At 44.5% G+C, this 26,965-nt stretch overlaps 1 non-coding gene and 1 pseudogene across 1 annotated transcript; both read right to left on the bottom strand.

Annotated features, from left to right (window-relative positions):
• LOC126959015 (putative Dresden prostate carcinoma protein 2) overlaps positions 1 to 26,965 on the bottom strand; it is a 42,751-nt pseudogene that overhangs the window by 13,712 nt on the left and 2,074 nt on the right.
• LOC126960421 (small nucleolar RNA SNORA41) lies at positions 12,816 to 12,943 on the bottom strand. The gene has a single exon (XR_007727969.1). It is a non-coding gene; the product is annotated as a small nucleolar RNA SNORA41 (small nucleolar RNA).

Genomic DNA, 26,965 nt, shown 5'->3' with positions numbered 1-26,965 from the left:
GGTTAGGACAATCCTTTGATCTGATATGGAGAGATACAATGTTACTGCTAGATCAGACATGAACCCCAAATGAGAGAAGTGCCGCCCTAACTGCAGCCTGAGAGTTTGGCGATCTCTGGTATCTCAGTCAGGTCAATGATAGGATGACAACAGAGAAAAGAGAATGATTCCCCACAGGCCAGCAGGCAGTTCCCAGTGTAGACCCTCACTGGGACGCAGAATCAGAACATGGAGATTGGTGCCACAGACAATGCTAACTTGAGTGCTAGAAGGACTAAGGAAAACTAGTAAGAAGCCTATAAATTATTCACTGATGTCCACTATAACACAAGAAAAGGAAGAAAATCCTACTGCCTTTCTGGAGAGACTAAAGGAGGCATTGAGGAAGCATACCTCTCACCTGACTCTACTGAAGGCCAACTAATCTTAAAGGATAAGTTTATCACTCAGTCAGCTGTAGACATTAGAAAGAACTTCAAAAGTCCACCTTAGGACTGGAGCAAAACTTAGAAACCCTATTGAACTTGGCAACCTCCATTTTTTTATAATAGAGATCAGGAGGAGCGGGCAGAACAGGACAAACGGGATAAAAAGAAGGTCACCACTTTAGTCATGACCCTCAGGCAAGCAGACTTTGGAGGCTTTGGAAAAGGCAAAGGCTGGGAAAATCGAATACCTATTAGGGCTTGCTTCCAGTGGAGTCTACAAGGACACTTTAAAAAAACTGTCCGAATAGAAATAAGCCACCCCTTTTTCCACGTCCCTTATGTCAAGGGAATCACTGGAAGGCCCACTGCCCCAGGTGATGAAGGTCCTCTGAGTCAGAAGCCACTAACCAGATGATCCAGCAGCAGGACTGAGGGTGCCCAGGGCAAGCGCCAGCCCGTGCCATCACCCTCACAGAGCCCCGAGTATGCTTGACCATTGAGGGCCAGGAGGTTAACTGTCTCCTGGACACTGGCACAGCCTTCTCAGTCTTACTCTTCTGTCCTGGACAACTGTCCTCCAGATCTGTCACTATCCGAGGGGTCCTAGGACAGGCAGTCACTAGATATTTCTCCCAGCCACTAAGTTGTGACTGGGGAACTTTACTCTCTTCACATGCCTTTCTAATTATGCCTGAAAGCCCCATTCCTTTGTTAGCGAGAGACATCCCAGCAAAAGCAGGGGCCATTATACACTAGAATTAGAAGGAAAAAGGGTACATATATATACAGACTCTAAGTATGCTTACCTAGTCCTCCATGCCCACGCAGCAATATGGAGAGAAAGGGAATTCCTAACTTCTGCGGGAACACGTATCAAACATCAGGAAGCCATTAGGAGATTATTATTGGCTGTACAGAAACCTAAAGAGGTAGCAGTCTTACACTTCCAGGGTCATCAGAAAGGAAAGGAAAGGGAAATAGAAGGGAACTGCCAAGTGGATATTGAAGCCAAAAAAGCCACAAGGTGGGATCCTCGATTAGAAATGCTTATTGAAGGACCCCTAGTATGGGGTAATCCCCTCCGGGAAACCAAGCCCCAGTACTCAGCAGAAGAAATAGAATGGGGAACCTCACAAGGACATAGTTTCCTCCCCTCAGGATGGCTAGCCACTGAAGAAAGAAAAATACTTTTGCCTGGAGCTAAGCAATGGAAATTACTTAAAACTCTTCACCAAACCTTTCACTTAGGCATTGATAGCACCCATCAGATGGCCAAATCATTATTTACTGGACCAGGCCTTTTCAAATCTATCAAGTGGATAGTCAGGGCCTGTGAAGTGTGCCAAAGAAATAATCCCCTGCACTTCAAGCTATACGTTTCAATCCCTTTATCTTTAACCTCCTTGTTAAGTTTGTCTCTTCCAGAAGCGAAGCTATAAGTTCCTCAAATGGAGCCCTAGATGCAGTCCATGACTAAGCTCTACCACAGACCCCTGGACTGGCCTGCTAGCCCATGCTCCAATGTTTGATGTCACTGAAGGCACCTGTCCCAAGGAAATCTCAACTGCATGACCCCTACTATGCCCCAGTTCAGCAGGAAGCAGTTAGAGTGGTCGTTGGCCAACCTCCCCGACAGCACTTGGATTTTCCTGTTGAGAGCGGGGACTGAGAGATAGGACTAGTTGGATTTCCTAGGCTGACTAAGAATTCCTAAGCCTAGCTGGGGAAGGTGACCAAACCCACCTTTAAACACCGGGCTTGTAACTCAGCTCATACCCGACCAATCAGGTAGTAAAGAGGGCTCACTAAAACACTAATTAAGCTAAAAGCAGGAGGTAAAGAAATAGTCAAATAATTTATCATCTTAGAGCACAGGGGGAGGGACAATGATTGGGATATAAATCCCAGGCATTCGAGCAGGGAGGGGCAACCCCCTTTGGGTCCCCTCCTCTTGTATGGGAGCTCTGTTTTCACTCTATTAAATCTTGCAACTGCACACTCTTCTGGTCCGTGTTTCTTCCGGCTCGAGGTGAGCTTTCACCCACTGTCCACCACTGCTGTTCGCTGCTGTCACAGACCCACCGTTGACTTCCACCCCTCCGGATCCAGAAGGGTGTCCGCTGCGTTTCTGATCTAGCGAGGTGCCCTTTGCTGCTCCCGTTCCAGCTAGAGGCTCACCATTGTTCCTGCACGGCTAGGTGCCTAATTGAGCTGAACAGTAGTCGCTGGGTTTCATGGTTCTCTTCCGTGACCCACAGCTTCTAATAGAGCTATAACACTCGCCGCATGGCCCAAGGTTCCATTCCTTGGAATCGGTGAGGCCAAGAACCTCTGGTCAGAGAACAAAAGGCTTGCTGCCATCTTGGGAGCTCTAAGAACAAAGACCCACCCGTAACACCTTGTTGAGGGCAGCATTTCACAATTCTGAAGTGCACTCCCTTGTCAGACCACAGGCTTGTTCATGGTGGACTTGAGCAGATTAGGTTTTTTGTTTTGTTTTGTTTTTTGACAGAGTTTTTCACTGGAGTGCTGTAGCACTATCCCCTCTCACTGAAACCTCTGCCCCACGGGTTCAAGCGATTCTCCTGCCTCAGCCTCCCAAATATCTGGGACTACAGGCGCCCACCACCACGCCCAGCTTTTTTGTGTGTGTTTTTAATAGAGATGGGGTTTCCCCATGTTGACCACTGGTCTCGAACTCTTGACCTCAGGTGATCCACCTTCAGCCTCCCAACGTACTGGGATTAGAGCAGATTAGGTTTTAATTGTGCTATGTGCTGGATAATGGATAGCACTATCTGAGATATGGTTGGTGTGAGGAAGGAACAATAGTGAGGCACTCCTCAAGATTTGCAGATGAGAATGAGAATCACTTGAACCTGGGGTAGGGAGGATGCAGTGAGCCAAGATCACACTACTGCACTCCAGCCTAGGCAACAGAGCGAGACTCTGTCTCAAAAAAAAAAAAAAAAAAAAAAAAAAAAATTTGCAGATGAGAGAATGAGTCACTCTCTGAAGGTTATTCTAGCAAGAATTCAACGCAAAGGAGGGAATCAGTTATCTGTTGGAGTAAACTAGGAGGCTGTAAACGAGCAATCAAAGAGATTGGGCCCCTCGAAGATGCTCTGTGAGTATTTTGGGGGAGGCAGGACTGTACTGAAGTTGTAATTTAGTAAACAGAGATCAAATCCGTTTTTTCTGAAGAAAGACATGAGAACAAAAACAGGTAGTTACCTCATTTTATACGGATAGTAGGTACCATCATTTGAATACGGCCCCTCCAAAATTCAGATGTTGCCAAAGTGATAGAATTTTTGTTTTGTTGAGACAGGGCCTCACTTTTTTGCTCAGACTGGAGTGTAGTGGCGTGATCTCGGCTCACTGCAACCTCTGTCCCCAGGCTCAAGTGATCCTCCTGCCTCAGCCTCCTGAGTAGCTGGGATTACAGGTGCACACCACTACTGCCTGGCTAATTTTTGTATTTTTAGTAGAGACAGGGTTTCACCATGTTGGCCAGGCTGCAAAGTGATAGTTTCAAGAGGTGGGGACTTTAAGTGGCAATCAGGCCGTAAGAGCTCCTCCCTCAGGTTTGGGATTAAGTGCCTTATAAAAGAAGCTTCGGGCAGTATTTGGTTAATTTATCCTTCCACCTCCCCTCCAGAGGATGAGGCCCTCACCAGACAACCAAACCTGCCAGTACCTTGATCATGGACTTCCCAGCCTCCCAAACTGTGAGAAATAAACTTCTGTTCTTTTTAAGTTGCCCAGTCTAAGGTATTCTGTTATAGCACACACAGACTAAACCAGTAGGGCATTAATCTTCTGTGCTTGGATCCTACAGCTATCTGTCCTTGCTAGGATTGCAGGTGGACCCAGAAGTCTTAATCAAATTAGTTTTCTATGTTGTATATCCAGTTAAGGTAACTTGAATAATCAGGCCACCTGACTGTTTTATTTATTTCTGTAAATTATTGTCATTTTCTTAATATTTTTAAAATTTATATTACGAAAAATTTCAGGCTGGGTGCAGTGGCTCACGCCTGTAATGCCAGCACTTTGGGACGCTGAGGAGGGTGAATTACCTGAGGTCAGGAGTTCAAGACCAGCCTGGCCAACATGGTGAAACCCTGTCTCTGCTAAAAATACAATACATTAGCTGGGCATAGTGGCTCATGCCTGTAGTCCCAGCTACTGGAGAGGCTGAGACTAGAGAATCGCTCGAACCTGGGAGGCAGAGGTTGCAGTGAGCTGAGATCACTCCATTGCACTCCAGCCTGGGCGACAAGAGCGAAACTCTGTCTCAAAAACAAAAAGAAAGAAAGAAAAAAATTCAAACACACAAAAGTGGAGAAAATAATACAATGAATATATATAATTAATACTGTGAAATACCCTATAACTAGATTTAATCATTATCAAGATTTTCGTACACTTGCTTCACTTTCTCCCACTTTTAAAAACTAAACTAAACTATTTTAAAGAAACTTAAACAAATTTACAGAAAAAAACAACTCCATTAATAGGAACAGACACTTTTCAAAAGAAGACATACATGCGGCCAACAAGCATATGAAAAACAGCTCAACATCACTGATCATTAGAGAAATGCAAATCAAAACCACAATGAGATACCATCTCACACCTGTCAGAATGGCTGTGGTTAAAGTAAAAACGTAACAGGTACTGTCAAGGTTTTGGAGAAAAAGGAATGCTTATACACTGTTGGTGGGAGTGTAAATTAGTTCAACCATATGGGAAACAGTGTGGTGATTTCTCAAAGATCTAAAAACAAAACTACCATTTGAACCAGCAATCCCATTACTGGATATACCCAAAGGAATATAAATCATTCTATTGTAAAGACACATCCACACATATGTTTGTTGCAAGACTATTCATAATAGCAAAGACATGGAATCAACCTAAATGTCCATGAATGGTAGACTAGATAAAGAAAATATGGTATATATACACCATGGAATACTATGCAGCCACCAGAAAGAGTGAGATCATGTCCTTTGTAGGGACATAGATGGAGCTTGAGCCCATTATCCTTAGCAAACTAATGCAGGGACAGAAAGCCAAATACCACATGTTCTTACTTATAAGTGGAAGCTGAATGATGAGAACACATGAACACAAAGAGGGGAACAACACACACTGGGGCCTACTGGAAGGTGGAAGGTGGGAGCAGGGAGAGGATTAGGAAAAATAACTAGTGGGTACTAGGCTTGTAATACCTAGGTGACAAAATAATCCATGTAACAAACCTCCACGACAAGAGTTCACCTGTATAACAAACCTGCACGTGTACTCCTCAACTTAAAATAAAAGTTAAAAAAAAAGAAAAATTTGAAACATACAAAAGTATTCTAGGTTTTTAAATAAGTAAAAGGAAAAAAGTGAAGGAAATAATATGATGAATATATATAAGGTATAATGAATAGTATGAAATACCCTATAACCATGTTTGATCATAATCAAGATTTTTTTACACTTGCTTCACTTTCTCCCACTTTTAAAAACTAAACTATATTAAAGAAAATCCTAGATCCCTCCCTACTGCCATGGTGTAAATATTTCTGTCCCCCAGAATTCATATGTTGAAATCCTACCCCACCCAGGTGATATTAGGAGGTGGAGCCTTTTTGGAGACGATTAAGTTATGGAGACAGAGCCCTCATGAGATAAGTGCCAAGATCTCAAGAGGCCCCTAGCCCCTTATACCATGTGAGGACAGAGGGAGAACACAGCCATCTCTTAAGCAGGAAGTAGACCCTCACCAGACATGGAATCTGCTGGCACCTGGATCTTGGACTTTTCAGCCTCCAGAAATGTGAGCAACATATTCCTGCTGTTTCTAAGCCACCAAGTATATAGTATTTTGTTGTAGCAGCCCAGGCTGACCAAGATAACCATTTACTTTAGTATGGATCTCTAAAACATACAAACACTTTCTTGCATACTCATAATATTTCCCTTTGTATGTACAAGTTTTCGTAAGCTAGGTTAGTGGGAGGTGAAGGCACTCTCAGGCTGTTAATAAAATCAAGTTTCAGAGTCTGACTTCACAATGAACTTACCAAGATAAAGGCCACTTTGTGAGGACTCTTCTAGTCACCAGGATTCCTCTGTCTGAGCATGTTTTAATGATTGAACAACAATCCAGGTCCCCCTTGCTTTTCACATGTACAAGTCTATACACACTTGTGTGCACATGCATTCATCATGCACACTGATATGATTTGGCTCTGTGTTCCCATCCAAACCTCATCCCATTATCCCCACATGTCAAGGACAGGACCAGGTGAAGGTAATTGGATCATGGGGGCCGTTTCCCATACGCTGCTCTCATGATAGTGAATGAATTCTCATGACATCTGATGGTTGCATAAGCATCTGGCATTTCCCCTGCTTGCACTCACTCCATCCTGTTGCCCTGTGAAGAAGGCACCTGTTTTTTGCCTTCTGCCATGACTGTAAGTTTCCTGAGGCCTCCCAAGCAATGTGGAACTGAGTCAATTAAACTTCTTTCCTTCATAAATTACCCAGTCTTGGGCATTTCTTCATAGCAGTGTGAGAACAGACTACTACACACATACAAACACATGGAAAACCAAGGGAAAAAATGAAGTAGGCCGGGTGTGGTGGTTCACGCCTGTAACCCCAGCACTTTGGGAGCCTGAGGCCGGCAGATCATCTGAGGTCAGGAGTTCAAGACCAGCCTGGCCAACATGGTGAAACCCCATCTCTCCTAAAAATACAAAAAATTAGCTAAATGTGGTGGTACGTGCCTGTAATCTCAGCTACTCGGGAGGCTGAGGCAGGAGAATCGCTTGGACCCAGGAGGCGGAGGTTGCAGTGAGCCGAGATCACACCATTGCACTCCAGCTTGGGCAACAAGAACAAAACTCCGTCTCAAAAAAAAAAAAAAAAAAAGAAGTAAACCCCTTCTTAAGTCCAGTAAATCAGTTTAAAACTTTTAAAAAGCATAACTTGAATCTACTGTCACAATTCTGGTAGGCTGTTGAGATAAGTGCGGATGCTACATACACAGAGAACACAAAATGCAAAGGTTAACATCTATGTTGGCTGATTATTTATTTATTTATTTATTTTGAGACGGTCTTGCTCTCAAGACCTGATTAGAGTCAGAAACTTGATTTTTTTGGCAGCCTGAGAGTTGGCAGCCTGAGAGAGCCTTTATCTTCCACTAACCTAGCTTGCAGTGAGCTGTCATCATGCCAGGCTGGAGTGCAGTGACTCAGTCATAGCTCACTGCAGCCTCAACCTCCCAGGCTCAAGTGATCCTCCTGCCTCAGCCTCCCAAGTAGCTGGGACTACCACATCCATATGCTGCACCACCATGTCCATATGCTGGCCAATTTCTAAAAGTGGCTTGAAAAAAAGTAAACAGAACATCAGAGATATAGGAAAGTATCAGCTTCTGGAGAAGGGAACTGAAAATCATAAGGTACCACAAACAGGCAGTATTTCATGCTAGGGCAAAATTCTGTTGGTTTTGCCTTATCATTCCTATCTTGCTGTGTAAGAATCTCAATATCTTCCCCTGCCTTCCCCCATCATACTCATGTGTCCAGGTGAATGACTTCATAGGAAGTTCTTTCCTTTCACTTCCTTTCTCTTCTCCATCCCTACCCTAATCCCCCAGCCCACCAATGCCTCTTCCACTAACTCCACAATGTCTTCATTTTAAAAACTAGGGACGCATTTCTTTGGCCTAAGACATGTTTAGCACATAGTATAGCATCTGGTATAGACTCTTAAGGAATATTGAATGGATGGGTGGATGGATAGATTGATGGATAATTACTGTTTTCTTTTTTTTTTTTTTTTTTTTTTTTTTTTTTTGAGACAGAGTCTCGCTCTGCCGCCCAGGCTGGAGTGCAGTGGCGTGATCTTGGCTCACTGCAAGCTCCGCCTCCGGGTTCCCGCCATTCTCCTGCCTCAGCCTGTGTTCAACACAAGCCGAGTATTTTTGTGTATTTTTTAGTAGAGACGGGGTTTCACTGTGTCAGCCAGGATGGTCTCGATCTCCTACCTCGTGATCCGCCCGTCTCGGCCTCCCAAAGTGCTGATTACAGGCTTGAGCCACCGCGCCCGGCCGATAATTACTGTTTTCAACACAAGGATGATACTTCAAGACCTACCCAACTTCTGATGGAAGTGCAACATGACATTGAGGGGCCATTGGCAAAATTGGGTAACTGGTTATAACAACTGGATGTACATTTAGGAGGTTGGAAAAGTAAAAATATGACACACATACCCTCCCCACCACCATTATGAACCAACAAGCATAAGAAGAGAGGAAAAACGTCAGAGTGAAAAGACAATGGGCACTTGACTCATACAAACCTGATACAAATTTTGATTCCTAACTGTGTGACTTAGAACAAAATATTTATAAAATTTTATTTATTCCATGTATACAATGGGAACAATAGTGTCCACTATGCAGGATTGTTATAAGGATTATATTAAATAGTGAGCTGGGCGTGGTGGCCCACACCTGTAATCCCAACACTTTGGGAGGCCAATGTGGGTGGATCACTTGGAGTTCAAGACCAGCGTGGTCAACATGGCAAAACCCTGTCTCTACTAAAAACACAAAAATTTAGCCGGGCGTGGTGGCGCATGCCTGTAATCCCAGCTACTCAGGAGGCTGAAGCCCAGGAATCCCTTGGACCCGGGAGGTGGAGGTTGTAGTGAGCCTAGATTGTGCCACTGCACTCCAGCCTGGGTGACAGAGTGAGACTCTGTCTCAAAAAATAATAATAATTAATTAATTAATTAGTGTATGTAAGGTTCCTAACACAGTGGGTGCAAAATATTAAAATTGTTATTACATGACAATATTTATTATCATTTAAAAATTTATAAAGGGAACCTAGGAAATTATGGTTCATTTGTGAAATAGGCAAGTTAAATAAATAAAATTAATTTCAGAGAAGACTGTCAAGATGATATCTTTAAAGAAAAAATTTGACAAATTTCTGTTAGGTTTTTACATTTTTTTTTTTTTTTTTTTTTTTGAGACGGAGTCTCGCTCTGTAGCCCAGGCTGGAGTGCAGTGGCCGGATCTCAGCTCACTGCAAGCTCCGCCTCCCGGGTTTACGCCATTCTCCGGCCTCAGCCTTGAGTAGCTGGGACTACAGGCACCCGCCACCTCGCCCGGCTAGTTTTTTTTTTTTTTTTGTATTTCTTAGTAGAGACGGGGTTTCACCGTGTTAGCCAGGATGGTCTCGATCTCCTGACCTTGTGATCCGCCCGTCTCGGCCTCCCAAAGTGCTGGGATTACAGGCTTGAGCCACCGCGCCCGGCCAGGTTTTTACATTTTTATGTGGTTAAAAAAATGGAAAAGTAGATAAAGAACAGCTTAGTATTATTCACCTAGAAACCTTAATAAAACCTTGGACAGGTTTCCAAAGGACAGGCTAATAACAAGAGTTGCGTGAAAGTGAAATGTTTTGTGAGGCAATAAGGAACTAGCTCAGAAGCAAAAATAATGGGTGGGGCCTGTTGATTCAAGGTAGGGGAGGGAAGTAGAGGCCCAAGTGACAGTTCCTGGGAAGGCAGCAGATATATGAAGGGCATAGGTAGTCACATCTCTAATTCTGGATTTATCGATGGAAACTGTGCAGTTCTCAACAGAAAGATGGAGACCCGTGTACTTGGGAGAATCTGGGCAAGTGATATTTGGGTGTCAGGTACCCACGGAATGGACCTCAATAAAAGGAAGGGAGAAGGAGACTAATGTTAATCTAGTAGTGACTAGATTGGGCCATGTGCCAGACACATTATCTCATTTAAGTCACCATAACCCAAAGACACTAGTTATGTTATTACCTCCGTTTTACATAGAAGGACACTGAGACTCAAAGAGATCTTATAATTCCTCTAAGTTCACTCTGCTAGTAAAGGGAGGGAACTGTCATAGGCATCAGTGCCCCAGGCAGCAGGCTGTGGCCTACTGGGGTGCTTGTTGACCACCTACTCTGTGCCAGGCACAGTGCCAGGTGCAGAAGATACAGTGGTGTGCAAAGATACAGTCCCCCACTCTCTTGGAGCTTAGAGTCTAATGAGAGTTAGTAGCAGCCATTAGTCAAATAATGCCACTAATGAAGATAACATCACACAGTGAAACATGTAACAAATGGACTCATCCAGACTTGGGGCATGATGGGTGCCATGGAGGAGAGTGGCTCTAGAGAGCTTACGTAATTAACTAGCTAAAGGAATGATGAAGAAAGGCATTCCAAGTGAGGAAACTGCACATGAAAAGGCCTGTGGTCAGAACCCCAGAAAACGTAAGTTTAGCGCAGCCACAGCTCGGAGGAAGGCAAGTGCCTGAACTGAGGGTGGGGGCATGGAAGAGGTTGGAGACACAATCAGATTTCCATTTTGAAAGGTCCAGTGTATTTTCACAGGAGCCACTAAGAGGCTTGAACAGCCACAAGCAAGCACTCTGGTGGGTTCCGGGGCCCCAGCTATACCTGACCCAAACAAAGGCAGTTGGGTGGTATAAATACTGCCACCTTAATACTACATTTGAGGACCAGGCACAGTGGCTCATGCCCGTAATATCAGTACTTTGAAAGGCTGAGGTGGGTGGATCACTTGAGGTTAGGAGTTCAAGACCAGCCTGGCCAACATGGTGAAACCCTGTCTCTACTAAAAATACAAAAATTAGCCGAGCATGAGGCTGGGCGCGGTGGCTCTCACCTGTAATCCCAGTACTTTGGGAGGCCGAGGCGGGTGGATCACGAGGTCAGGAGATCGAGACCATCCTGGCTAACACAGTGAAACCCCTTTTCTACTAAAAATACAAAAAATTAGCCGGGCGTGGTGGCAGGGGCCTGTAGTCACAGCTACTCAGGAGGCTGAAGCAGGAGAATGGTGTGAACCTGGGAGGTGGAGCTTGCAGTGAGCCGAGATCGCGCCACTGCACTAAAGCCTGAGTGACAGAGCAAGACTCCATCTCAAAAAAAAAAAAAAAAAATTAGCCTAGTATGGTGGTGGGTGCCTGTAGTCCCAGCTACTTGGGAGGCTAAGGCAGAAGAATTGCTTGAACCCAGAAGCTGAGGTTGCAGTGAGTAAAGATTGTGCCACTGCACTCCAGCCTGGGCAATAGGGTGAGAGTCTGTCTCAAAAGAAAAACCAATAAAAATAAAAATAAGAAATAAAATAGACCAGGTGCTTTTGCTCACACCTGTAATCACAGCACTTTGGGAGGCGAGGTGGGTGGATCACGAGGTCAGGAATTCAAGACCAGAGTGGCCAACATGGTGAAACCCCATCTCTACTAAAAATACAAAAATTAGCCGGGCATGGTGGCGGGCACCTGTAATCCCAGCTACTCAGGAGGCTGAGGTAGAGAATTGCTTGAACCCAGGAGCACCAGAGGCTGCAGTGAGCCGAGATGGCACCACTGCACTCCAGCCTGGGCAACAGAGCGAGACTCTTGTCTCAAAATAAGTAAATAAATACATAAATACATAAATAAATTTTTAAAAACATTGGGAAGTGAGGATTGATGAAACCAAGAGCCTAAGTCTCGGGCATCCATGCTAGGAAAGGACACACTAACATGTGTAATGATCTGGAGGAGAGCATATGCGATAAAACCTCTAACAACGCTTCAACACAGATAGGTCTAGATCAGGGATCAGTAAGTGCTGGGCCAAATCCCGCCAGTGCCTGTTTTTGTACAGCCTGCAAACTAAGAATGGTTTTTACATTTTTAAGTGGTTGAAAAAAATGGAAAGAAACTAATATTTTGTGACACATTAAAATTATATGAAAGTCACATCCCAGTTTCCATAAATAAAGTTTTATTGGAACACAGCCATGCTCATTTGTTTACTCTCTTGTTGGCTGCTGCTACAAGGCAGAGTAACTGACTGACACCTGAGGATTGCTGCAAAGCTAAAATTATTATTATTATTACTTTTTTTTTTTTGAGATGGAGTCTTGCTCTGTCACCCAGCCTGGAGTGCAGTGGCACGACCTCAGCTCACTGCAAGCTCCGTCTTCCGGGTTCACGCCATTCTCCTGTCTTAGCCTCCCAAGTAGCTGCGACTACAGGCACCTGCCACCACGCCCGGCTAAGTTTTTGTATTTTTAGTAGAGACGAGTTTCACCACGTTAGCCAGGATAGTCTGGATCTCCTGACCTCGTGATCCGCCCGCCTCAGCCTCCAAAGTGCTGGGATTACAGGTGTGAGCCAGCGCGTCTGGCCTAAAATTATTTTTTTAAAAGAACAAGAAACAGCATTATTCAAATACTGAATTATATTTTTTCCAAGTCTTCTTAATTTGTTTTGAAATGGATCATCTCCTGCCAAACAAAACTACAGAATACATCTTGTGTCTGTCACACATATGCCTACTCTCTGTTTTGCTAAGAAAGAGGTGTTTAATCCTCTTTTCTTTCCCACAGAGAAATGCAACAACTGCTACCATAAGAAGAGCTGCAGACCAATAGTGGTGGAATTGACATTATTTATTATCTGGACTTCTATAGAAAAAGTCTGCCAATCCCTGAGCTAGATAATCAGAAGAGCCCATAAATCTGACCATGTGATCTGACAATTGACAAACGAGCACTTGTGGGAGCAAGTGCAAAATAATGCACTTTGAGATAAAAATATCCAAACTATTTACAAAAGGAAGACAGGCCTATGAGCTTTGAGGTCACAACTCAGGACTAAACACAACTGGGAGGATTAAAGAGAGTTAGAGTAGTAGTACGTGAGTGTCCTCCCCTAAATTATAAGAATCAGTACATAGTAGAGGGGTTGGTTATCTGTGGGCCTCACCTGATGTGGGCCTGGGGAAAAATTTCCGGGAAGATTAGACTAGGATTTTGCACTTTCACTTAAAAATTACACATAGGGTCTGGGCATGGCGGCTCATGCCTGTAATCCCAGCACTTTGGGAGGCCAAGGCAGGCGGATCATGAGGTCAGGAGATCAAGACCATCCTGGCTAACACAGTGAAACCCCGTCTCTACTTAAAAAATACAAAAAATTAGCCGGGCATGGTGGCGGGCACCCGTAGTCCAGCTACTCTGGAGGCCTCGGCAGGAGAATCACTTGATCCTGGGAGACAGAGTTTGCAGTGAGCCGAGATTGCGCCACTGCACTCCAGCCTGGGCAACAGAGCGAGACTCCGTCTAAAAAAAAAAAAATTACACATAGGAAGAGGCAGAGGTGACCCCAAATGACACCACTGCACTCCAGCCTGGGCAGTAGAGCAAGACCCTGTCTCCAACCAACCAACCAACCTTTTTCTCCTTTCAAAACCTTTGTTCTAGGCTGGGTGCAGTGGTTCATGCCTGTAATCCCAGCACTTTGGAAGGCCGAGGCGGGCAGATCACCTGAGGTCAGGAGTTCAAGACCAGCCTGGCCAACATGGTGGAACCCCGTCTCTACAAAAATACAAAAATTAGCCAGGCATGATAGCGGGTGCCTGTAATCCCAGCTTCTTGGGAGCCTAGAGCGAAGAATCGCTTGAACCCGGGAGGCGGAAGTTGCAGTGAGCCGAGATTGTGCCATTGCACTCTAGCCTAGGTGACAGAGGGAGACTCTGTCTCAACAAACAAACAAACAAACAAACAAACAAACAAAAACCTTTGTTCTAGCTCTAAGGTAACTTGGCTCCTCATATCACTGGTCCTGTGAAGGGGGCCATCCAGGGAAATGGCAAAGGTGTATTCCCCCAGGATTAGGAAGATTAGGAACAGTAATCCACCCAGTCTCTCAGGGCAGTTGTTTAACATGCATTCGTTCCCCCAGCCTGACCCACAGGTGTCATTTCAACACCTGCAAAGCTGCAGAACTGACCTGGGACCTTGGTGGCTCTAGCAGGGTTCTGGCCATGGGGGCCCTGCCTGGATGTGGCTGGCCTCCCTCTTGGACAACTCTGACCTCTTCCATTTTCATGTACAGGAGTCACATCCAGAGTTCCCTGAGAAGACAAACCCAGACCAGTGTGCTGCGGGAACCAAAAGGAACAAGGTATGTTTCCCAAGTAAGATTCTCTCCCCACCCAGAAAAGACTCCGCCAATATCAGGGTCCCAGACCCTAATCTAATGCCCAGGTCAATTAGTTCCAGTAAACTGAAAGTCCCACGTCCTGGGAACCTCCCCCCTCAGTCCCAAGCAAACCAGGTTGGTCACCTGCCAGACAGGTTCCTCATTTACAACAGGCCTCTTATCCCGCTGTTCCCCAGCGCCCACCTGGGGCTGCTCCACAGTTTCTGCTGCCCCAAGCCCAGCACTCAGAATATTCAGAGCTGCTCCTTCTTGGGAAGGGGGGAGGACAGCATGGGCTGAGGGGGTCATTGGGTATAAGATTGGGATCAGAGAAGACCAGGAGACTAAGGAGAAGGGGTTCCCAAGGAGCCCTAGCTGTTAGACAGTTGAATCTAAGACTCCTGTCTTTAATATCTGCTTGTGCTTCTGTTCATACAATGAGGATTAAACAGTTACTGGAATCAGGAAAGTTTTTCAGCATTTACATTGTTTAGAGATAAGGCTGCTTTAAATCCTATTGTAAATGAACCAAATGTAAATTATCCAAATATAAATAACAAAGAGGAGAGTAAAACTTTGTTGGTCACTATAAAATAGCTGTAATAACTACAGTAATTTATATGTAATTACCATGGGGCATAGGGATTATGAGACACTGCATCATGCATATCATACACCAAGCTCTTTGTGATAAAGGCAACAAATTGTGCTCCATTGTGTGTGCTCTTGTGGTCAGCTTGAAATCACCAAAGGTAAAATTTGGCTTAGTCGTGGGTTTTTGCTTCAGGGAACACAGGCAGTTCAATAGCAGGTGAACTTGTTACATTTGATTCTGGGAGGACCGACATAAAGATACCTCAAAAAAAAAATTAATGTCATCTTTATTTATAATGGAATTCTGGGAAAACTTCAAAGCACTTTGCAGATTTTAATCTAATTAATTCTCACAATAACCCCTCAAAGGAGTTTATACAATGGCCTTCATTGTTTGAAGCCACAAGTTACTAGAGGCCACAAAAGAGTCACTTTGTCTGCAGTTGCTTCTTTGTTCTGGCTTGATTCCTAAATGTTACAATGTTCTTTGAAATAGATATAGTACAAATACGAACTATCAGTGTATTAATAATCACTGATCGCCGGGCGCGGTGGCTCACGCGTGTAATCCCAGCACTTTGGGAGGCCGAGGCAGGCGGATCACAAGGTAATCGAATCACTGAAACCCCGTCTCTACTAAAAATACAAAAAATCGGGTGCGGTTGTGGGCGCCTGTAGTCCCAGCTACTCGGGAGGCTGACAGGAGAAACCCGGGAGGCGGAGCTTGCAGTGAGCCGAGATCGCGCCATTGACAAAAAAAAAAAAAAAAAAAAAAAAAAAATCACCACTTAAAAAAATCACCACTTAAAAAATTCCTCAGAAATGGCCTTACACTCCAGCTTAAAGAAATAGAAATGTTTATGTTAAAGGAGAATTTAAGGTTATGGATAAACTCTCTCTGATTAAAATATTTGCATATATTTGTCCATGAGTATTTACAGGGTTCCTGCTGCAAGTACGAGGTCAGGTGCTATGGATGCAAAAACAGCTTAGGATAGGAATGAAGTAACAATGTGTGGTGGAGTTCTAAGTAAGTTCTAAATAAGTCTGAATGTGTCATTAATAAACCAAGGACTGGGTTTAGCAATCCTAAGAAGAGACAAACGTAAGTGGAAAGTTCTTTTTTGAGACAGAGTCTTGTTCTATCACCCAGGCTGGAGTACAGTGGCGCAATCTCGGCTCACTGCAACCTACGCCTTCCAGGTTCAAGTGATTCTCATGCCTCAGCCTTCTGAATAGCTGGAATTACAGGCGTACACCACCACGCCCGGCTAATTTTTGTATTTTTAGTAGAGATGGGGCTTCACCACGTTGGTTGGAATTCCAGGCCTGAAGTGATCTTGAATTACAGGGGTCCTGAGAATTCTTGATGGTCCATACCCCTTTGTTTAAGTGCATGGTCTTTAATGTCTCTTTCTGGTAAAGTGGTGAAGGAAGATGCTTTCATATACTGTAGCAGGACCTCCCAAAGTGCTGGAATTACAGGGGTGAGCCACCACCCCCGACTGAGAATTCTTGATGATTGGCATTTGTCCATACCCTTGCTTTGTAGTTTAGTTCAGGTGGCATGGTCTTTAATGTCTCTTTCTGGTAAAGTGGTGTAAAAGGAAGATGCTTTCATATGAGACTGCCACTGCACTCAGGACGAGCGGCAGACAAAACTCCTCAGACACCGAAAAAAAAAATAAGGAAGGGGTTTCTTCGGCCAGGGGCATCGGCAACACTTCTGTCTCAAGAGCTGAGCTCCCCGAGTGGGCAAGTCCTCTCCCTTTTAAGGGCTCACAACTCTAAGGGGGTGCATGTGAGAGGGTCGTGATTGATTGAGCAAGCAAGGGGTACGTGACTGGGGACTGCATGCAGGGATAATTAGATCGGAACAAAACAAGACAGGGATTTTCACAGTGCGTTTCTATACAATGTCTGTAATCTATAGATAACAGAACCAATTAAGTCAGGAGTCGATCTTTAACTGCCGGGCCCAGGGTGCAGCGCCCGGGCTGTCTGCCTGTGGATTTCATTTCTGCCTTTTAGTTTTTACTTCTTCTTTCTTTGGAGGCAGAAATTGGGCATAAGATGATATGAGGGGTGGTGTCCTCCCTTAATACAAAATCCCATTTGATTCTTACAGTGTTGCTATGAAATAGGTAAGACAAACATTATTTTCCACTTTTTACAGACAAGAAAATAAGCTGAACAATTATTAATATTACACTGCTAGGGATCACAGTGAATGGATTACAAAATTAGAAACTGAATCAGGTTCTCTGAGTTCTCTTGTGGTGCTCCTGTCTATGATGAAACTCCCAATGCATTTCCAAGTTCAGCCTTCCACCCTCAACTTTAAGCTCTTCCAGTCCAGTCACCACCTCAGGCTCTGGGGCTGGTATCCTAACACTCAAAACCCCTTCTCATCTTGGATCTCCTACTCCCGCTAATTTCAGCCAGATATGCTTAGAGAAATCCATAGGAACATTTACTTTAAAACTAAGGGTCTCACTTTGGCCGGGCGCGGTGGATCATGCCTGTAGTCCCAGCGCTTTGGGAGGCCAAGGCAGGCAGATCACCTGAGGTCAGGAGTTCGAGACCAGCCTAGCCAACACAGTGAAACCCCATCTCTGATAAAAATACAGAAATTAGGCTGGGCGCGGTGGCTCACGCCTATAATCCCAGCACTTTGGGAGGCCGAGGCAGGCGGATCACGAGGTCAGGAGATCGAGACCATCCTGGCGAACGTGGTGAAACCCCGTCTCTACTAAAAATACAAAACAAATTAGCCGGGCGTGGTGGTGGGCGCCTGTAGTCCCAGCTTCTCGGGAGGCTGAGGCAGGAGAATGGCGTGAACCCGGGAGGCGACAGAGCTTGCAGTGAGCGGAGATCGCGCCACTGCACTCCAGTCTGGGAGACAGAGCGAGATTCCGTCTCAAAAAAAAAAAAAAAAAAAAAAAAAAAAAACAGAAATTAGCCGGGCATGGTGGCACATGCCTGTAGTCCCAACTACTTGGGAGGCTGAGGCAGGAGAATTGCTTGAACCCGGGAGGTGGAGGTTGCAGTGAGCCAAGATTGTGCCATTGCACTCCAGCCCAGGCAACAAGAGTGAAACTCTGTCTCAAAACAAAACAAAAACAAAAACAAAACTAAGGGAAAGCAAAAAACAAAGCTATGAATACAATGAACTTGACTTCATTTCGGTTTTGGCTGGCAGGTTGGTTTGCCTTACAGGGTAGATGGACTCTTGACCCTCTCCTTTATCTCCTCCCTGTCCAAAAGGGGGCCTTTGCCATCTTTGGGCGATTCTCTTATCTATTTTGGGTCCTTCTCCTTCTCTTTCTCCTCCCTGAGAGGAGGTATTAAATTGAAACTCCAGTCACTCTGTCAGAGGCATTTAAACCAGAGCAACTCCATCTTGAATAGGGGCTAGGTAAAATAAGGCTGAAACATACCGGGCTTCCTTCCCAGACACTTAAGGTATCCTAAGTCACAGAATGACATAGGAGGTCAGCACAAGATACAGATCTTAAAGACCTTGCTGATAAAACAGGTTGCAGTAAAGAAGCTGGCCAAAACCCACCAAAACCAACATGGCGATGAGAGTGACCTCCGGTTGTCCTCACTGCTACCCTCCCACCAGCATCATGCCAGTTTACAAATCCCATGGCAATGTCAGGAAGTTACCCTATATGGTCTAAAATGAAGAGGCATTGCCCAACACAGCGGCTCATGCCTATAATCCCAGCTCTTTGTGAGGCTGAGGCGGGTGGATCACATAAGGCCATGTATTCGAGACCAGCCTGTCCAACATGCTGAAACCCCGTCTCTACTAAAAATACAAAAACTAGGCGGCCTGAGCAACAGAATGAGACTCTGTCTAAAAAATAATAAATAATAAAAAGGGGAGGCATGAATAATCCAGCCCTTGTTTAGCATATAATCAAGAAATAACCATAAAAATGGGCAACCAGCAGCCCTCAGGGCTGCTTTGCCTATGGAGTCACCTTGCTTTATCCCTTTACTTTCTTAATAAACTTGCTTTCACTTTACGAACTTGTCTCAAATTCTTTCTTGTACGAGATCCAAGAACCCTCTCTTGGGGTCTGGATCAGGACTCCTTTCTGGTAACAACTCATAGAAGGAATAAACAATTACACTCACTGTAGTTGTGTATCACATCACTAATCCTTGTTCCATGCGTTCAACAGCTTTCATCCCCTCCTGAAGAAGATAAGGGGACACATTCTAAAACATCCTATGGGAACCTCCTACGGCCACATACTCCAATAGAGATGCATTCTCGGGATGGGGAATATGCAGAATTTGAACCTCAACCAAGGAGCACCTTCTCCCATATTTCAATTTTAAAAAACTTTTCCACTTTCTTTTTGCTGATTTTCAATGGGGATTTCACAGGATGATACTGAAGTCTCAAGGTTCTGAAAAATCATTGATATGCAAAACAGGCATCTCTCCTGACATGCTTCGGAGTCTAGATGCTTTTCTGTAGATCGTTCCACTTTGGGCAGAAAGCAACTGAGCAGATAGTGTGGTATGGTTAAGAGATTGAGCTCAGAAACAAAGCTGATCCAAATTGAGTTCTTGCTCTGTTTGCTAATTGCATGATCCTGACCAAGATACTTAACCTCCCTGAGACTCTATGTCTTCATCTACATAAAAAAATAATAGCTTGGGGCACATGTCCTCAGGACCTCCTGAGGCTGTGTCAAAAGTTAAAAAAAAAAAAAAAAGGAAAATAAAAATAAAAATAATAATAGCTGGCATTGATTGAACACGTACTGTGTGCTAGGAATTATGTATGCTAAGTTTTACATGCTTTACTGGCATTATCTTATTTAATCCTTACTACAACCCTTGTGAAGTGGGTACTATTATATCCGTTTTATATGTAAGAAAATTGAAGCAAAAAGAGATTAAATAGTTTGCCAGAGACCATACAACTATAAGTGGTGAGGCCAGGACTCAAACACAATTTGTCTGACTCCAAGACCCATGCTTTCAATCACTACCTTCATCACAGTGATGTGGTAATGATTAAATTAGTTAATGTAAGTCAGGTGCCCTCATAGTACCTGGCACACAAGCCTTAAGTATCCTAGCTATGATATTATTTTCAGTAGGTTTTTTGTTTGTTTGTTTTAATGAGACAGAGTCTTGTTCTGTCACCCAGGCTGGAGTGCAATGGCACAATCTCAGCTCACTGCAACCTCCACCTCCCAGGTTCAAGAGATTGTCCTACCTCAGCCTCCCAAGTAGCTGGGATTACAGGCACCCGCCACCACAGCCGGCTAATTTTTTTTTTTTTTTTTTTTTGAGAGGGAGTCTCGCTCTGTTGTCCAGGCCAGAGTGTAGTGGCATGATCTCGGCTCACTGCGACCTCCGCCTCCCGGGTTCAAGCAATTCTCCTGCCTCAGCCTCTTGAGTAGCTGGGATTACAGGCACGCACTACCATGCCCTGATAATTTTTGTATTTTAGTAGAGATAGGGGTTTCACCATGTTGGTCAGGCTGGTCTCGAACTCCTGACCTTGTGATCTGCCTGCCTCAGCCTTCCAAAGTGTTGGGATTACAGGCGTGAGCCACCACACCTAGCCCTAATTTGTATTTTTAGTAGAGACTGGGTTTTCACTATGTTGGCCAGGCTGGTCTCGAACTCCTGACCTCAGGTGATCTGCCCACCTCAGCCTCCCAAAGTGCTGGCATTACAGGCGTGAGCCACAACAACCAGCCATGTTTTTCAAGAGATATGTGAACCAGAAAACAAATTTTGACATAGGAAATTTTGTGTCCATCCCATTAAACTGTCCCAAGGTATGTGTTTTGCAATTCAGTTGACAGGCTTCTGCTGTTGCCTAAATCTGCATATTATGAGTTGCCTGGTTGAGAGACTAGCTAAATGGCTGGCAACCTTTTCCATCTGACATGCAAAGAAGTTATTCAGGTTGGGCTTGGTGGTTCGCACCTGTAATCCCAACACTTGGGAGGCTGAGACAGGAGGATTGCTTCAGCCCACGAGTTCAAGACCAGCCTAGGCAACATAGTGAGACCTGTCTCACTAAAATAAAAAATAAATAAATTCTTCAGACTAGAAAACCATACGAAGTCTCTTAAAAAAGAATGACCTACTGAGCAATAGCTAGCAAACAGAATTGCAGGCAGTACCGAGATTATAAGTGGGCACTGTTTCAAAAGTTCATTTGTCTATTGTTAAAAACTCTGAGTGTGTAGAAATAAGGTTGCAAATTGCAGTTACATTCCAAGCCTATTTGCAGAAGTCTATGTATTTAGCCCATTTTGAAGCTCAATGATAGAATCATGCCACTAGTCTGAAGACAGGCTGAGGAACAAGAGCCCATGTGATAAAGGAATAAGAAAAGTGTCTTTCCTGGTACAGAGGAAAATTGATACGTAACATATTAGTTATCTATTGCTGTGTAACGAAGTATCTCAAAACTTACCATCTTAAAACAAACATTTCTTATCTCAGGCAGTCTCTGTGGGTCACCTGCGAATGGCTTAGCTGGGTGGTTCTGGCTCCGGATCTCTCGAGGTTTCAGTTAGCACTGCCCAGTCTATAGTTATCTGAAGGCTTAGCTGGGACTAGAGGGTCCTCTTCCAAAATGGTTCACTCACACGGCAGTTGGCAAGAGGCCTCAGTTCCTCATCATACAGGCCTTTCCACAGGGCTGCGTGAGTTCCTCATGACACAGTAGCTGGATCCTCCTAGTGCAAGTGATCCCAGTGTGAGGATAAGGAGGCAGCTGCAATACCTTTTATGACCTAGTCTTATAAGTCACACACAGTCACTTCTGCCATATTCATTATAGGACACATGCAACTCATTTAGTGCAGTCCACGCTCAATAGGAAGGAAATTAAGCTCCACCTCTTGATGGATAGAGTATCACAGAATTTGTGGATATACTTTAAAATCACCATATAGAGTTTCTGTTGTCTTCCCATCACTTTCTCCAGGTACCCAGTGAGAAAAATAATAAAAACAAACTGGGATGCAGAACTGCAGGCCTATTCAACAAAGCTTGCTGTAAGTACCCCAAACAATCCATGCTCTTGCCTTAACTTTTCTTAAAAACATCTATCCACTTTCCTTTAATGGAATCTTCTTTGAAGGATTTATACTAAAGAGAAAATGATCCTACTCTCCTAAAATACTTTCTTTATTAATTTGTATCTCTCATTAGAATTTCAGACAGTATAACAAAGTGAAATGCAAAACAACTACAAAAAAACCTACTCCCAAACCCGGTGGATTAAAATATTTGGAGTTAGGAAAGCAACTCCCAGTAAGATTTCTCCTTTCAGCTGATTATTACCAGAGTGCCCTGGTTAACCGGGAAATAGTTTTCCCTTCCTGGTCTAGGGAACATGGAATCTCTGATCTAGGTTTCCTACCTTGATTCCCATGGCTGCAGCTCTGTAGAAATATGGTGGGCATTTAAATCCGAGGAGTCATATTTAAAGGAGTTTATTTCTTGCATCTGAGGCATACAAGATTCTAAAGTGCCATTTCAATCTTCAGAGGAAAATGATGTTTCATGTGACTTTTTATTGTATTTCTTGTGACTTGAAATTTGGTAATACGTGTGGACTGTTATAAAAATACAACATTCATAAACGCTAGATGGCTGGGTGCGGTGGCTCATGCCTGTAATCCCAGCACTGCGGGAGGCCAAGGTGGGTGGATCACGACGTCAGGAGATCGAGACCATCCTGGCTAACATGGTGAAACCCCGTCTCTACTAAAAATACAAAAAATTAGCTGGGCATGGCGGTGTGCGCCTATAGTCCCAGCTGCTGGGGAGGCTGAGGCAGGAGAATGGCGTGAACCCAGGAGGCGGAGCTTGCAGTGAGCCGAGGTCACGACACTGCACTCCAGCCTGGGTGACAGAGCCAGAGTCGGTCTTAAAAAAAAAAAAAAAAAAAAAAAAAAAAACGCTGGATAAATAGGAGTTTGCCCTACAATTCAACTCAAGTAGAAGCTAGGGGCTCGACCTTTAAGATGAGCTCTCCTGACAATGTTATTGTTTTTAACCTAATTTGACTCAATCCAATTTGAGAATATGATGAAAGCTAAAAGACTTATTCCAGAAAATATACACGTCCACAAAATTTTGCACATAAGTTTAAGGCCTCCCAAACTCCCTAAAACCCACTCAGAAAATCTAGATTAAGAATCTCTAAAACAGTCAGGCGTGGTAGCTCATGCCTGTAATCCCAGCACTTTAGGAGGCTGAAGTGGGTGGGTCACTTGAGGCCAGGAGTTTGAGATCGGCCTGGCCAACATAGTGAAACCTCGTCTCTACTAAAAATAGAACAATTATGCTGGGCGCAGTGGCTCACGCCTGTAATCCCAGCACGTTGGGAGGCCGAGGCGGGTGGTTCACCTGAGGTCAGGAGTTTGAGACCAGCCTGGCCAATATGATGAAATACTATCGCTACTAAAAATACAAAAAATTAGCTGGGGGTGGTGGCAGGCGCCTGTAATCTCAGGTACCCAGGAGGCTGAGGCAGGAGAATTGCTTGAACCCTGGAGTCAGAGGTTGCAGTGAGCAGAGATCGCACCACTGCACTCCAGCCTGGGCAACAAGAGCAAAACTCCGTCTCAAAAAATAATAATTAATAAATAAATAAATAATAAAAAAATTAGCCAGGCATGGTGGTGCTTGCCTGTAATCACAGTTACTTGGGTGGCTGAGGCATGAGAATTGTTTGAACCAGGTAGGCAGAGGTTGCAGTGAGCCAAGATCACACTACTGCACTCCAGCTTGGGTGACAGAGCAAGATCCTGTCTCAAAAAAAAAAAAAAAAAAAAAAAAAAAACCCAACCAAACAAAAAAACTCTTAAGACTTTGCTAGGGGTGCATATTGCCATTCCATTGTGACATTATAATTTAGGTTTAACTCAGAAGCTACTACTCAGAATTTAAATATTGGCTGGGCGTGGTGGCTCACACCTGTAATCCCAGCACTTAGGGAGATTGAGGCAGGAGGATCACTTGAGCCCAGGAGTTCAAGGCCAGCCTGGGCAACATGGCAAAACACTATCTCTACAAGGAAAAAAATACAAAAATTAGCCGGGCATGACGACAAGCGCCTATGGTCCCAGCTAGTCAAAAGGCTGAGGCAGGAGGATAGATTGAGCCCAGGAGGTCAAGGCTGCAGTGAGCTGAGATCGTACGGCTCCACTCCAGCCTTGGCAACAGAACGACACCCTGTCTCAAAAAAGCAAAAAACAAAAAAACCGCAATTATTTCTTCTTCCTCTTTTTTTGGTTTTGTTTTGTTTTGGTTATAAAGATGGGGTCTCACTCTATTACCCAGGCTGGAGTACAGTGGCACAATCATAGCTCACTGCAACTGCCAATTCCTTGGAGGCTTTAAAAAAAATTTTTGGAGAGATGGGGTCTCAATATGTTGCCCATGCTGGTCCTGAAGTTCTGACCTCAAGAGATCCTCTCCCCTTGGCTTCCCAAAGTGTTGAGATTACAGGTGTGAGTTACCGCATCTTGTTGTTTTTTGTTTTCGTTAAACAGATCCAAAAGCCAAAGGACATCTCTACAGGCATACCTTGTTTTACTGTGCTTCACTTTCTCGCACTTCTCAGATATTGCCAGTTTTGCAAATTGAAGGTTTATGGCACCCCTGTGTCAAGCGAGTCTGTCGCCATCATTTTCCAATAACCTGGGCTCACTTCATGTCTCTGTGTCACATTTTGGTAATTCTCTTAATATTTCAAACCTTGTCATTATTATTATATCTGATATGGTGATCTGTGATCAGTGATCTTTGATATTACTATTGTAATTATTTGTGGGCATCACGAACCTTGTCCATAAAAGATGACAAACTTAACTGATACATGTTGTATGTGTTCTGACTGCTCCATTGACCAGCCGTCCCCCTTCACTCTGCCTATCCTTGGCCCTCCCTATTCCCTGAGACACAATATTAACATTGGGCCAGTTAATAACCCTACAATGACCTCTAAGTGTTTAAGTGAAAGGAAGAGTTGTATATCTCTCACTTTAAATCAAAAGTTTGAAATTATTAACCATAGTGAGATAGGCATATGGAAAGCTGAGACAGGGATGGGCATGGTTGCTCACGCCTATAATCCTAACACTCTGGGAGGCTGAGGTGGGAGAATTGCCTGAGCCCGGGCAGTAGAGGCTTTAGTGAGCCATGATTGTGCCTCTGCACTCCAAAAAGGAAGGAAGGGAAGGAGGGAAGGAGGGAGGGAGGGAGGGAGGGAGGGGAGGAAGGAAGGAAGGAAGGAAGGAAGGAAGGAAGGAAGGAAGGAAGGAGGGAAGGAAGGAAGGAAAGAAGGGGAGGGAGGGAGGAAGGGAAGGGGAAGGGAGGAAGGAAGGGAAGGAAGGAAAGAAAAAAGAAAGAAAGTTGAAATAGGCTGAAAGCTATGCCTTTTCTTTTTTTTTTCTCTCGAGACGGAGTCTTGCTCTATTGTCCAGGCTGGAGTGTAATAGTATGAGGCTCACTGCAACCTCCACTTCCCGGGTTCAAGTGATTCTCCTGCCTCAGCCTCCTGAGCAGCTGGGAGCTACTCGGCATGTGCCACCACACCCAGCTAATTTTTGTATTTTTAGTAGAGACAGGGTTTCACCATGTTGACCAGGCTGGTCTTGAACTCCTGACCTCAGGTGATCCACCTGGCCACTCCCAAAGTGTTGGGATTACAGGTGTCAGTCACCACGCCCTGCGCTATGCCTTTTCTTACCCAAGTTGTAAATGCAAATGAAAAGTTCTTTTTGATTGTTTGGGTTTGTTTGTTTTAAACTTTTATCGCTTGACTCTGGGAAATGGAAAAGTTCTTGAAGGAAAGTAGAAATGTCCAGACTAGCCTGGGCAACATAGTAAGACCCTGTCTCTATTTAAAAATAAATAAATAAAATAATTTTTTTTAACAAAAAAAGAAAAGTTTGAAGCTAGCAGAGGTTGGTTCATGAGGTTTAAGGGAAAAAGTGATTTCCATAACATAAAAGTGCAAGCAGCAGCAGCAAATGCTGATGGAGAAACTGCAACAAGCTGTCCACAGGTGTAGCTACAATCATTAAAGGTGACTACACTAAACAACAGATTTTCAATACAGGGGAAACAGCCTTCTATTGGAAGAAGATTCCACCTAGGGCTTTCATAGTTAGAGACAAGTTGATGCCTGGCTTCAGACTTTCAAAAGGACAATCCTACTCTTAATGGCATCTGGAATGCTGAATCCTTTCCAGAAGTTTTTCAATCTTACTCTCTTGTTAGAGGCTAATGCAGCCCATGGCTTTAAGTTAAGGCCAGTGCTCATTTACCATTCTGAAAATTCTAGGGCCCTTAAGAATTATTCTAAATCTACTCTACCTGTGCTCTATAGCTCATCTGCCGCAATGGCTCACGCTTGTAATCCCAGCACTTTGGAAGGCCAACACAGGCGTACCACCTGAGGTCGGGGGTTCGGGACTAGTCTAGCCAACATGGTGAAGCCCCGTCTCTACTAAAAATGCTGGCCTGGCGCGGTGGCTCACGCCTGTAATCCCAGCACTTTGGGAGGCCGAGGCGGGCGGATCACGAGGTCAGGCGATCGAGACCATCCTGGCTAACACGGTGAAACCCCGTCTCTACTAAAAATACAGAAAATTAGCCGGGCATGGTGGCAGCGCCTGTAGTCCCAGCTACTCAGGAGGCTGAGGCAGGAGAATGGTGTGAACCCGGGAGGCGGAGCTTGCAGTGAGCCGAGATTGCGCCACCGCACTCCAGCCTGGGCGACAGAGCCAGACTCCGTCTCAAAAAAAAAAAAAGAAATTAGCCAGGTGTGGTGGCACATGCCTGTAGTCCCAGCTACTTGGGAGGCTGGGGC

This window comes from Macaca thibetana, chromosome 7 (genome assembly GCF_024542745.1).
Source record: "Macaca thibetana thibetana isolate TM-01 chromosome 7, ASM2454274v1, whole genome shotgun sequence".
Lineage (NCBI taxonomy): Eukaryota > Metazoa > Chordata > Mammalia > Primates > Cercopithecidae > Macaca > Macaca thibetana.
Note: the sequence above shows the minus strand (reverse complement) of the source record. Positions and strands in the feature narration are given on the sequence as shown.